General features: G+C 40.8%; 1 protein-coding gene across 1 annotated transcript in view; it reads left to right on the top strand.

Annotated features, from left to right (window-relative positions):
• Window positions 1-11630: 11630 nt before the first annotated feature.
• EIF4E3 (eukaryotic translation initiation factor 4E family member 3) overlaps window positions 11631-14613 on the top strand; it is a 38924-nt gene continuing 35941 nt past the window's right edge. Inside the window, exon 1 of the mRNA XM_011381001.2 lies at window positions 11631-11775. The gene's annotated coding sequence lies outside the window, so the exon portion shown is untranslated. The remainder of the gene's footprint in view (window positions 11776-14613) is intronic.

Raw genomic sequence — 14613 nt, 5'->3', positions numbered from 1 at the left:
CTAATATATTATTTATTTCAGTTATTGTAGTCTTCATTTCTGACTGGTTCTTTTTTATGTTTTCTATCTCCATTTTTATGTTTTCTGTCTCTGTGTTAAAGTTCTTACTGAGTTCATCTACTCTTCCTCTAAGTTCATTGAGCATCCTTATAACAAGTGTTTTGAACTCTGTATCTGGTAGATTGTTTCCATTTTCTTTAGTTCCTTTTCTGAAGCTTTATTCTGTTCTTTCATTTAGGACATATTTTTTTGTATCTCCATTTTGACTGTTTCCCTGTGTTTGTTTCTATGTATTAAGTAAGGCTGTTATGTCTCTCAGTCTTGGTAGAGTGGTCTTATGCAGTAAATGTCCTATGCCCAGTGGGACACTCACCTGGTCACAGCCAGGTGCTCCAGGTGTGTCCCTTATATGAATTGTGTGTGCCCTCCTGGTGTAGTTGAGTCTTAATTGCTGTTGCCATGTCAGTAGGAGAGATTGATCCTCAGGCTGATTGGTTGTGAGGACTGGCCAGTGACTACAGTCACTGCGAAGGAACTATTGTGCAGAGGTTGACCCTCTAGAGCAGGATTCACATTAGCAGGGCTCCATTGCCTGCCAAGTCTGCCCTATGGGTTTGTCATCTTCAGATGCAGTCCTGAATAGTTCTCTGGCTTACTGGGAAGCTGGCCACCAGCTATGCCAGCCCTTGGGCCACTTGAGAGGGGCCCTGCCACAGGCCAAGTTTAGCTGCAGCCTCTGTCCTGCCTGGGGCCACCTGTCATGAGCCACCAAGCAATCTGCGGATGGCTGCCACCCATGCTGAGTTTAGAGGTGTCTTGAGAGGCCAAGCTGCAAACTGAGAACAGCTGCCACTAGTGCCGGGCTTGGGGATGCTCAGTATGAGCTACAGGACATGCCACCAGATGCTGCTTGTTTAGGTTTTGTGAACCTTTGAGAGATTTTAGGAAAGTCCGCAACATGAGCTAAGATGAGCTGTTTGTATGGGAAAGCCTCTGGAAGCCGCGTGGATGGGTCCACAATTTGGGTGGCGCAGGGTCTCAGAGAATTACCAGGGTGGGCAACCACTGTTAGCCAGGTTGATGGAGACTCAGATATGGTGGTCTCCTTCTGCATACCAGGAGAAGGAAGGGCTGAACAAATAAACAATAGATTCTGCGAGCACTTCTATCTGGGAGGAAACTGGCCCTCCAGCCCTCGCCCTGAAGCCAGACAACTCATTTCTTCCCTATATGTCCCCCTGGTGCCTTTCAAGCTGCTACGCCCAGAGCTGGAGTTCAGAGCGAGTGAGTCCATCAGTAAGTTTGCGTGCAGGCCCTCCAAGAGTAGCACCTAGGTCTCCACCCGACCTCATCTCACTCAGCCACAATCTCTTCTGGTTTTCACAGGTAGATCTTGTAGGAACTTCTCTTCCCAGCACTGGAGCCCTGGGCTAGGGAGCCTGGTGCGGGGCTGGGATCCCTTGTTCCTCGAGGGAGAACCTCTGTAGCCAAGATATCTCTCCCAATTTTTAACCACTACATGTGAGTGTGGGACCAGCCCCTTTCACGTCTCTGCCCCTCCTACCAGTCTCGAGACAGCTCCTTTTGTATGTCCTTAGTTGTAGGGCTTCTGTTCAACTAGACTTCAGGCTATTCTCAGTGATGATCTATAGTTCAGATGATCTATAGTTCAGTCTTCTTCTTTTCTAATGTAAGCATTTAGTGCTATAGATTTCTTTTTCAATAGTGTTTTAGCTGCATCTGCCATATTTTAATATGTTGTATTTTCATTTTCACTCAATTCTATGCATATTTAAACTTTCTTTCAGATTCCTCTTTAGCCTATGGATTATTTATGTGTGTACTAGTCAACTTTCAAGTGTTTGGAAATTTTGCTGTTGCCTTCCTATTATTGGTTTCTTTTAAACTTGTTAAGGTTTGTTTTATGTCCAAGATTTAATCTGTATTGGTGAATATTCCAGGAATATTTGAAAAAAATGTGTTCTGCTTAAGTGCTATATATGTCATTTAGGTACTATTGGCTTATTTTGTTGTTCATTTCTTCTGTATCCTTGCTTATTTTTTGTCTAGTAGTTTTATCAATTGCAGAGAGTGGGGTACTGAAGTTCTCAACTATAAATGTGGATTGCCTATCTCTCTTTTACTCTATCAGCATTTCTTTTTTTAGATTAATGTTTATATGACATACATTTTTCCATCTTTTTTCTTTCAACCTACCCATGTTGTTTTCAAGCGAGTTTTTTGCAGATAACATATTGTTGGATCATGGAGTTTGTTATTCTTGTCATTGTTTTGTTTTGTTTTTAATCCACTTTGTCTCATAAAGGTAGAAGCCTAAGCTCCCCTGTTGGCCTTGCTGACTTGGGTAGAGGTGGGGTAACAGTTTTTTCCATGGTGTTTGGCTGGTGTAGAACAGTTATTGTCTAAAAGTTTTCTGTCTTGGTAGGCTGCTGCTTTTCTTGTTCTTTGGCTAGAGAAAGCGGACTTTTCTTGGGATTTTTTGCCTTTGCTCATTGGCATTTCCACATTGCCAGCTTCTCCAGTTCCAATCTGGGCTATACAGAGCAGAAAAAAAACCCCAGGAAACTCATCACCATGTCATTCCTTGAGTTCCGAGGTTCCTAGCTGGTGTGCCTCCTTCTTGCCACCTTTCAGAGTCATTTTATGTTTGTTTTATATATAACGCTCAGATTTTTTTCACTATACTTAGTTGGAAGAATTAAGGAAAACATGTCTATTCCATCTTTCTGGAAGATGAATTATTATCTATTGTTTCTGAAAGGATATTTCACAGAGTATAGAATTCTTGGTTGACAGTTTTTTTCTTTTGGTACTTTAAAGAGGCTGCTCTTATGACTTGTATTATTTTCTGTTAAAAGTCACTTCTAATCCTTATTTTTATTTCTTTGTTCATAAGTGTCTTTTTTTCTGGTATTGAGCAATTTGATTATGCTCTGCCTTGGTGTGATTTCACAGGTAGATGTTGTAGGAACTTCTCTACGACAGATGACTAACATTCTTACGTCATGTGCTAAACTGTTGTATTTTTGTAATTGAACTCTGATGTTTACTAGGTCCCGTAGCATTTATTTAGTAGATATACATATGCTTTGTAGACCAGATACATAAGCACTTTTTTCAGTGTTTTGTTTTGAACATTTGGGGACAAAATTTAAATACTTTCTTAAGTCAGAGGCCCAGCTTATTTTTCGGATGATATAGCGATGCCTTCATGGAGTGAAACTTGTCCTCAGAAGAGAGTTTACAAATGGTGAGCACAAGCTTGGAACCAAGCCAACTTGGGTTTGGACTCCATGACCCTGGCTGTGTAATTGTGGGAATTTTATTTAACCATTTTAATTAAGCCTCTTAGGTATAAAATGGGGATGATAATCATACCTACTTCATAAAGTTGACATGTGGAGTAGATGAGATAAGTAAATGTGGGACATAGTTAAACACTCCTGAAAGGGTAGCTATTACTACTGTTGGTTTTATTTTTTTAATAGCCTTTATTTTTAGAACAGTTTTAGGTCACAGCAAAATTGAACTAAAGGTATAGAGTTTTTCCTTATATCCCCTGTCCCTGCATATGTATAGCCTCCCTGACTATCAACACCCTCCCGCCAGACTTGTACAGTTGTTACAATCATTGAACCTACATTGACACATTATTATCACCCAGAGTCCATAGTTTACATTAGGGTTCATTCTTGGTGTTGTACATTCTGTGGGTTTGGACAAATGTACAGTGACATTTTTCCACCATTATAGTATCATACAGAATAGTTTCACTGCCTTGAATAATCCTTTGTCTATTTATTTTTCCCTACTCCCTAACCCCTGGCAACCGCTGATCCTTTTACTGTCTCCATAGTTTGCCTTTCCTAGAGTGTTTTTTGAACATTGTTATGTATCCTTTACAGATTGGCTCCTTTTGTTTTAGTAATGTGCATTTAAGTTTCCCTATGTCTTTTCATGGCTTGATAGCTCATTTCTGTTTATCACTGAATATTATTTCATTGTCTAGATGTACTGCAGTTTATTTTTTCATTCATCTGCTGAAAGACATCTTATTTGCTTCCAAGTTTTGGCAATTATGAAAAAAGCTGCTGAAAACATTTGTGTGGAGGTATTTGTGTGAACGTTTTTCCAACTTCTTTAAGTAAATACCAAGGAGTGCAATTGCTGGATCCCATGGTAAGAATATGTTTAGTTTTTTGTAAGAAACTGCCAAATTGTCCTCCTAAGTGGCTGTACCACTTTGCATTCCCACTAGCAATGTATAAGAGTTCATGTTGCTCCACATCTTTGTCAGCAGTTGTTGCTGTCAGTGTTTTGGATTTCAACCATTCTAATCATTGTGCAGTGATATCACACTGTTACTTAAATTTGCACTTCTTTGATGCCATAAGATGTAGCAACATCTTTTCATATTCTTATTTGCCAACTGTTTTCTTTAGTGAGGTATCTGTTCACACCTTTTGCCCATTTTGAAATCAGGGTTTTTATAATCTTAATGTTGATTTTAAGAGTTATTTGTATACTTGACGCTGTTGGTATTGTCACTTGAATCATTATTATTTTGTGATAGAAAAAGGCTTTCATTAAGACCTCAGCATTCTAGGCTGCAAAATGTGAGAAAAAAAATTTTGGGGCGAGGTAATTGGAGAAATTATTTTCACCTGAAAAAGAAAAAAATAATCGATGTTCTCCTATGATTACCTTGATCCAAAAAGAATTTTAGGCTGCCTCTTAGATACAGGAGCCTTCCGTGCTATAAAGCCCTCCCACAAAATTAGCTTATGCTCTGTGTTTCTTAACGATTGTCTTTTTAAGTAGTGGGAAAAGACACAGCATTGCCTTTCTTCTGTGTCTTCCTAAGCAGTCTGTGGATTAACAAGGGGCTATGCTGTAATAAGCAGTGGTGACAATACACCTGTTAGCAAGACACTCCAACTTCCTGAGAACTATTCTGGCCTAGACTATTCTGTAAAAAACAGTCATTAATGCTACTGAAGAAAAATGTGCCCCACTGTACATAAAGGCAGTATTATATTCTCTGGTTTTTATTCTCCTACTCTTTCACTATGCATCAGTAGATTTATGTCATGGAATTTTTTTATGCACCAATTCTTTTGCAAATAATTTTAATTCTCCTTTTTATGAGAGTGAGGCTCCATGTCCATGTATTCCTATATAGAAAAAAAGAAATTATTGTTTTTAATGCAGACTTGAAATAAATATAATGGGTATCAGCTACAACAATTTCTCCCCATTTAGAGGAGATGAACACCTAGTTAGATGAAGAACGTCATTCCTTGTATAATTTGAAAACATACTGTTTCCATGACAACTTGTACTTACCAGCTTGCCTGGTAAAAGAATGTTTGAATTCTTTCTTTGATGAAAGATTTGACCAAGCACTTGGGTTCCAGTTTTTTAATTCCAATAATTTAATTGCAGTTTGGGGCTATTTCTTTTTAACATGGCTGCTTTTGAGGGAAAGAAACTTAGAGACCATTTTGGGAGTAACCTCATGTTTTAAATAAAAGGAGAGGATTCACAGACCAAATGCTGATGAGCATAGAAAATAAAGTTATTTTTGCAGGTTGTAATCCTTTTTTGATATCTTCTCGTTAAATTAAATCAACAGAGATGATGAAACAACTTATTAAGATAAAGCTATTTCATTTGGCCAAGAATGATTCAGTTATTCATTTTCATCTGGACATTATGATTATTAGACTTGTTTCCTCAATGCTAATCTTGCCTTTATGGGTAGTTTCTATTCGCTTACACTGAATTTTGATTCTTGTAACGAGTGTGGTTTTGTTAATGATTTTTCTTCAGAATGAAATATAGGAAATTATTTGCATCATTAACTATGCTTTTGCAAAATATGAAAAAGATGGTACTGTATTTTATTGACAAGATTATATTCCATGTAATACGAAATACTTCAGTCCGATAAGCAAGAAAACATGACCTTTGAGCATTTTAGAAATGATAGAGAATCCACTCAAAGTTAGGATAATTCAAGGTTTAGTTCTGGAAGTTTGTGAAGGGACAAAAATGATTCTTAGCTATCTCCAAGATCATTGTAAACATTTGTGACAGTAAACATTTGTGACACAAAACAGACATGCAAAGTGATCTGTGGGGGTGCCATATTTATCATAACCCCCATTAGAGACCACATTTTGTAATGGACCGAGTATGATCAATATGTGCCTATTTTTCACTTCCCAGAAAAAAGACACTATCTTATCATAAAAACTAAGAAACTCTTAAAGAAATATAAGTTGCATAACTTGCAACCTAATATTATGTGTATAATATGTAACAGATGAAAACCAACAGGAAAGGAGTAAATCATTGACGGTATCATTCTGTATTGGGAGTATGCAATTCCTACTAATGGTAAAAGAAAAGAGATTAAGTAACTGCTGAAGTTTCATTGGCTAAAATGCTGGTTGAAAGCATCTTCATGATCCTAATGGAGCACTTTGCACGGTAATTATAGTTCTGAAAATTTTATGCAATTACAATTTTTTCAGAAAATAATGTGGCTTCTCAAATTGTAGAGTACACTCAGCTCTTAAGAAGTAAAATGACTTATAAAATATTTCAATGTACACTTTAATAATAAATGTTTTAATCATAGATTGTTTTATTATTCAGATACTTATTGAGTATCCACTACACAAACAAACTTTATAATATTATGTGAGGACTACAAAGGCGAGCTCCTCATCCTCAAGGAGCTTAGGCTAATGTGGGAAATAAGGTACAGGTTGTCATCGTATATCTGACTCATCACTTAATATTTTGCTTTGTAAGTTGATATTTTCTGTATCAGGATTTCTTATGGTACTGTATTTTATCGATGTGATTATTTGTATGAAGTGATTATTTAAGCTTAGAAAGCACAATGCCCTTATTCAGAGCACTGGCTTGCAAAATGTTCCCCTAAATGATGTCTGAGTAATATCTGAAAGCTAAAAAAAAAAAAAAAACCCAAAAAACAAAATAAAACTTAACCCTGAAGCAGCTTCTTAGCTGTAAAGAAGTAACCAGCTCAATGCTGAATTATGCAAGTACTTGTCAGCTGGCAATGGGGATTAGAGGACTCCACAATAGATACAGAAAACCAAGTGAAATAGGCAGTGCTCTGTGGATATGCTCTTGGCATGACCAGCCATTCCAGTTTGCCTAGGACTGAGGAAGGGTTTTCCGGGACTTCCAGTGCTCAAATCTCAACAGAAAACAACAACCCACACTGTGTGGCATCTTGTGACTTATGCAGGGCCTCCCAACCGGACAGCAATGTAAAGCAGGTATCATTAACACACTCATTTTTCAATTGAGAAAAAAAGAGACTCAGAGAGGCTGAATGATTTGTCCCAAATCACACAGCTCTTAAGTGTGGGCTTAAGCACACATTTTTGGACTTCCTTCTGCTCACATTGCCTCTTTACTGTCTATCTTTTCCTCTCCTTTAAAATCTGCCAAAGACTGACTCCAGGCCTGCCGGCTTTCCTCTTCAGATCCAGTTTCTGATCTGAGTGATCCTCACATGTCTGGTTCATTGGCCTGGGAGAGCATTAATATCTACCCTTTGATAAGGAGCCAGTGATTTGCAGAGTATATCATTGCAGGGCTGCGTATCATGGGGCCAAACCTTGGTAACAATCTAAATGCCCGACACTAGGGGTTGGTTATATGAATCAATGGTCCTCTAATCAGTAAAAAGTCCTGTGCAGCCACAACAAAGGTCCCTTCATCTGAATTCTTCGACTGGCCACAGGGCCAATGATTTTGAAATCTCTGTGACTCTTAATCAAGGAAAAGCACGGTTACTTCCAGTGTTCCCTTTGTCAGGGTAACAGGTTCCTGAAGAAAGTAGTTTGGATACCTGCGTAGCTATCACTTTGGAATTCTAGATTTCTTGCCCCTTTCAGGGTTGAGTTGGTTGGTTGATCTCTGATTGAACTTGCCCTGGCCCTTGAAGGATGGTTAGAGAATTTGGGCAAACAAGAAAAGAAAGGTCTCAGGAAAAAGAAGGGAGATGTGAGTGCACACAGTGTGTTTACTCAGTGGGGACTAGACAGATCACTGGCTCAGTAAAGTCGAATCTCCATATGCCAGATGCTGCACTAGGAACGGAGGAGAGGGTCACAGACCAGCCCTCAGGAATTCATGTAGTCACAGACTTGAGGATGCCTCGAGGGGAAGAAGGTACATCCAAATATATTTATTTACAAATACATACATTTAGTATATGTTTACATATTTCCAAGCATATGTGAATATAGGTATACACACACACATATATAACCAAAATAAAAGGAAATATACTTGCAAATGCTATTATTTTATTTTTTTTCTCCCTCTTTAATTCCACCCCCCCCCCCGCCCCCTACACACACACTTCCACCCCTGACCCATGGATGTTGCCATTTCCCCTTAAGAACTGGATCTCTGAAGGTGGGGCGTCCCCTCCCACACTCTCGCAGTATGCAACCGGGGCCTGGTGCACACAGGACATGGTAGGTGGCTCCACCTGGGGTGTGAACACAGGACCTTATGTGTGCAAAGCAGAAGTGCTAACCACTACACTATGGAGCCACCTCCACAACTGCTTTTAGAAAGGTGGATTAAGTGGGGAGGATTTCAAACGCTAGACTGGAGATTTCAGAACTCAGCCTGTGAGAGACAGCCATTTAGGGCTTTTGAGCAAAGAGGAAATGGGGAAAGTGCATTTTAGGAAAACTAATCGGCCATCCACGAAAATGATAAACTGGCAGAGGAGAAAGACTAGAAATTGAGAGATGAATTCATACTGTTTTCAATCAATAGCTATTGTATACCCAGTTCATTTCCTTAACAACTCTTGGTGGTGTGGCCAGCCCATGCAAGGCTCCAGAACAAAGTGCACAAGAGGGGCCCAGCCTTCGTGGACAGGATGTTCTGGTGTGGGAGACAGGTAGTAGATCGGTGCAGCTTGCTATAAAAGGAATAATTAGGGAGGGGGGAGGACCTGCTCTAGAGTTGGAGGGTGGGGAAGATCTTGCCCAGGAGGGCTGAGTGGGAGAAGGGGCCAGCCATGTAGAGCAGAGAGATTGGTGGTTTAGGAGAAGAAACAGCATATGCAGATGCCTCCAGGCTGCTGAGAAGCTTGGAGGAAGGAAGAAGAGGACAGCCATGTGTTTGGAAAGGCAGGAAGGATCCAGAAGATGCTAAGCCCTTTTGGGCCCAGGAAAGAGTTTGGACTTTGTTCTGAGAGCAGTAGGAAGCCAGTGAAGCACAGTAGGCATGATCGAATCAATGTCTGGGACAGTTGCTCAGGCTGCTGTTTGGGAGTGGGTTGGAAGTGCCAGTACTGGAAGCAGGGAGACCAGTGAGGAGGGTGTTGTGCTTGGCTGGAACTCCAGAAGTGAGACTGAGAGTGGGTGGAACCACTAGGAATAGAGACGGAAGATCAACACAAGGGGTGCAGGAAGAACAAAAGAAAGACTCTGTGTGGCTGATAGGTGGATTTGGATGTGGAAGGTGGGACAACTGAACCTCAATGTCACATTTTCCATGCCTGGTGACTGGGAGGACCTCGGTCTCCTCACTGCAAATGCTTAGTGCTATCTCCTTTATCCTTTTTCCCTCCACTTGCCACTCTGAACCAGACCTCCAGAGATCTTTTAGATTCTAGATAATAACATTGGTTGAGCTTTTTCTGTATGTAGCTTACAGGATGCATTAGACATATTTCACTTACATGCCTCAGAGCTGCCCCTTGAGGCAGTTCTTGTCATTTTCTCCATGTTCCAGATGAGGAATCCGGAGCTCAGCAAAATTAATAACTTCTTGAAGTCACACAGCTTACCCATGGCAGGATCTTGGTTAAAGTGGGATTCAGTATCGCTTTAAAAGTGATTGCTTTTAAACCATGCTACAGCCTCCTCTGATGACCCCAGATTCCTAGAGGAGTTTCAGGTCTCCCAGACCCCTCCAAGCCATCGCCCTAGGACTGAGCGAGCAACTGCAACACTTGCCTTTGCTGGAAGCTTCAGTCAGGGACTTGGGCCCCAGGCCTGTGCCTCCCTGTGCCTCCTTGTGTCCTGTATCTAAGGAGACAGAGGTCTGCCATCTAGTGGCCACTGCCTTCCTTTGTCTCCTGAGCTTATAAAAGGAAAATGCAGTTCCCACTACAAGACAGACCTGCATATTTATAGCATCACACTCTATAAACAGGAAACTTCTCAGACTTAGAGAAGGAGCCCTGTAATATAAACATAGATAATTGCCAATGAATTCCTCTGTCCATTCAACAAGCATTAAAAAAAATGCATACATACACAGTCATTCCACTCTAAAGTAAGCTCCCTGAGACAGGGAATATTTTTCTGTATTGCTCATTAATGAATCTCAAGAGCCTAGGACAGTGTGGCATTTGCATAGCAGACATGCAACAAATACTTATTGAGTGTAGAATGAATACCTAACATTTACTGCATCTTACTATATACTAGTCACTTGACATGTACATTTTTTCATTTCATCTTAACGATGACTTGAGAGGTAGGCATGGGCAGAATGTCCATTTCTGAGACTGAGGCAGAGAGATAAGAAGCTTTCTAGGTTTGGGAAGAGCTGGCTTTTCACTCAAATTTTCTGACTTTAGAGATCCTAGGTTTAACTATTGGGCATAGTGCCTTCTGTGTACATCTACTGTGTGCCAGGCCTTGTGTGTGGCATAGCCACTATTTAGACAAGTGGTAGTACCTCCAGGGGACCACCAGCCATTTCTCTCCAAAGTTTTGACTTCACTGAGTGCGGTTTCCCTTCCTGCAGTGCTATGTCAAATGGAGAGAATTCAAGAAAGGCTAGCTGGCCAACATTGAGTCCCCGTCGCTTGTGAGCTCAGTGGCTGTGTGACCTTGCACGGTGTCCCAAACCTCAGTTTCCTTGCTGGTCAAAGGAAGAGACTGAGTTAGGATACCTGCCTTCTCATCCAGCTCCATCATTCTACTGTTCCTGTAACTCCCAGGGAGCCTGATGTGAGTGGAAAATAGAGGACCACTTGTTACTAGGCAACCAGCACCCAGCTCACCCATGTTGCCATGGTGATGATGAAAGTTGGGCTGATGGGATTACCAGCTCCTGCTAATTGCATATGAGAGCTCAAGGTCTCTGTCTCTTTCTTGCTTGCTTGCTTGGTCTTACTTTCTCATTCTTTTAGGAACTGTGGGGAGATCTCCCCCATCTGCAGTGTCCTCAAGGCATCCCTATTGCAATGGAAAGCAACTGGAAATGGAGCTTGGCTCTGTTTCTGAGTAGCTGTGTGATATTGCATAGGTTACTCGGCTTCTCTGGGCCTCCATTTCTCCATTTGGAAAATGAAGGTATTGGAATAGTGATCCCTGTCTAAGGCTCTTCCAGGCTCTCAAATCTTTGATGCCTGGGGAGCATGTCAGGGGAGCAGACCACACTGTTACTAGGCAACCAGTAGGCACCCTGCCCAAGTTGCCTTGGTGACTGGATGCTGGAGGGGAAGGGAGTAGCTGCTGCAGCTAACTGCTTAATTATTTATGAATACCTCAAGTCCTTTTTGTTGTTTTCGTTGCTAGGGGCTGTGGGGTTACCTTCTCTTCCTCCCTCCTGCCACCCCAAGTCGTCTGAGTTGCGTGTTTACTCAGTGGTAGAGCACGTTGGCCTGGATCTCAAGCTACCCACGTTCTAGTCCTGCTCTGTCATTTTCTAGAGCTGTGGCCTCAGGTAAGTCACCTACCTCCCTGGGCCTCAGTTTCCTCATTTGTAAAGGGATGGTTTTGCTTAGGTAATCTACAAGTTCCCTTTCTACCCTGAAATTCTAATTTGTGCTGTCCAGTTAACAAAGTAGAGAAGATGAGGGGAATTTTCCTAATTTGTTACCTTCTAAGGATGATTCTGAAGAGCAATAACAATAGTTAAGTCTCATACATTTCAAACAGGAAGAGAATGAAAGTTATGCTCACCCTTCTCTCCTTGCCTCTCACCTTAGTCATGTTGCCTGAACTCTTTTATTAACCTAAAGGTTATTTAAAGTTTTTTTGCATAGCACCTACTTCCAAAATATATTTGAGGGGCTGTATTAGATGTATATGTGAAATTAGGCCATTAAAATAAAAATAGCAATAAAGTAATATAAAAATAGTGATGCTTCTTCATTGGTTAATACTGATGTTGTGACTGAGCATCAGATGTAATGTTGAGCATCCTGGAAGCGAAAGCAAAAAGAGACAGAGGTATATAATTGTTACTCAATAAAGAAAAATTGCCAGACTGTTCTTAGTTCTCAGTTCTGAAAATAATTTGTCATATGGTGCATACTGTCTTTTAGAAACTGAAGGTGAAACTATTAAAATAACCTTTACTTGCTGAAGTTGTCATTAAAAGGTAAAGAAGCTAAAGTTGACAGTTTGACTAATTCTAATCATTAGAAAGCAAAAACTCCCTTTCTACCAATGCCTTAGGATTTTATAAAGATAAATGTCCCTTACTAAGTATAAGTTTTCAGAATCAACTATTATTTATAAATTAGTTATATATAAATTCATGTAACCATTTTGTACAGTAATTTAGCAATATGTATCAAATTTTTAAACACAGGCAAAAATTGGACTTCAAAACTGTTCTGAAATAAACTTGTGCAGATTAGGAAAGACATTAAATATAAAATTGCTGTGGTAGCATTATTTGTAAAAGAAAATGACTACAAACCACAGAAATCTTGAGGGTTAGTGAATTAAATTATATTACTTCTTCAGAATGGATTACTTTGCAGCCCTTAAAATGAAGTAGACCTATGTTTTGATATGGAAAAAATCTTCAAATATATAATGTAAATTAAGATAAGGAGGTTCAGCAGGTATAAAATACTTCTATTTGTTTTAACAGATATAGATAGGTATGTGATTTATATATCTAGATATATGCTTTTATGTACATACTTGCATTTTTCTGGAAGGAAACTGTTAACAGTGGTTTCCTCTGACCAGAAGATTGATAGCCTTGGGATGGAGGGAGACTTACTATTCATTGCCTTATTTTTAATATGTGGACCTGTCAGTTTTCTAGTTGGACAGGCAAATAGAGCCTGGCAGTTAAAAGCCTAGACTCTGGAGTCTGAATACCTGTGTTCAAATTCTGGTTCTGTCACTTATTAGCTGTGTGACCTTGGGGTTAATTTAACTTCTACATTTCTCATCCCTAAAATGGGCCAATAATAGTAACTTCCTCATTAGATTATTATGAGAATTAAATGAGTTAATACGTGTAAAGTGCTCAGACAGTCTAAACAATGCCATATATGTATTTTCTTGGGAGAAAAAAGGTGAAATTTTAAAAATGTATCTAACCAAAAGGACCTCCAATATCTCAAAGTTGGAAGAACTTTATAACTACATCGCTGCTTCCAGATCATGTTGCATAGAAACGGTTTGAAGGAGGGATCAAAAAGCAGTGGTCTTGTGTTCATTGTTATTTTATCTGGACTTGAATACCTTTTAGGGAAGGCACCTACCCTGGGATTCATAATAGGTGTGTACAGTGGCTGTGAAGACCCTGAACTCATCTGGTTTTGCAGCTCCTATTTTATTCCATCCCAGTGAATGCTCAAGCTAAAAGCAGAACAAATGTTAGGCCAGGTAGAAAATCTATGGAGAGATGAAGAGATAGAACTGTACATCCACAGTTGTTAAAGGCCAGAGACTTTCCAGAAATACAAAGTTAAAAGAGGTATCCATGCCCATGCTGGTTATAACGTGTGTTCACATGCCCTCATGTCTCTCCTCTTTTGAGAGAGTGACAGAGACCTGACCTGGTAAGAGGCTGTGCTAGGAAGAACCCTCAGGAATCTTATGGCCGTAGGGACTTCCTCTTTATTCAGAGGTGCAGAAAGCAGAGGGTTCTGTGTTCTAGACTGCCAGGTTTTCTCCTCCATCTTTGCAGATACTTTGGGACAAGCACAGAGTACTTCAGCTGACTTTGGGAACCTTCCTTCGAAGTTGGCCACACTTTGGGCCAGGCATAGGCCTCTCACTATGGGCACATGGTGGCCCCAGAGAAGGTGGGATGGGGGCTCTAGTCCCTTCAAATCGGCTGAGTTTGGAAACATGCTGTCACCATGAGGAATTCAAGGCTGACCTATTGCAACTTCATGCCTGAGTCTGTAGTCTCTGTATGTCAGGTCCTTTCTGCACTCTTGGGCACTCCAGTTTCTTCATCCCTTTGGCCAGAGGTTCCCCTTGTATCTTTCACATCCAACTATGCTTCCATCTCCTCTTTCATCCCTCCACTCCTACTCCAATCATCTACCAACTTTTCCACCCATCCCTCAGACTGTTGATATGTCTATCCACCCTACCTCCCATCCCTCCATCTTCCTGTAGCCTGTCCATCCAACTCGCCAACCTCCTGTCTGGTCGCTTGATGGGTCCTGTTCCCTTGAGCCGCATAGCCCTCGAAGACATCCCTGGCCGCTGCTCTGGCCTGGCTCCGCGGTGGTCGGCGCCTGTGCCGAATCGGCCTCCCACCTCGCCCTGGGCCGCCTGCTGGTGTTTGGCGGCCCCTGCC

Source organism: Pteropus vampyrus, unplaced genomic scaffold, assembly GCF_000151845.1.
Source record: "Pteropus vampyrus isolate Shadow unplaced genomic scaffold, Pvam_2.0 Scaffold420, whole genome shotgun sequence".
Classification (NCBI taxonomy): domain Eukaryota; kingdom Metazoa; phylum Chordata; class Mammalia; order Chiroptera; family Pteropodidae; genus Pteropus; species Pteropus vampyrus.
Note: the sequence above shows the minus strand (reverse complement) of the source record. Positions and strands in the feature narration are given on the sequence as shown.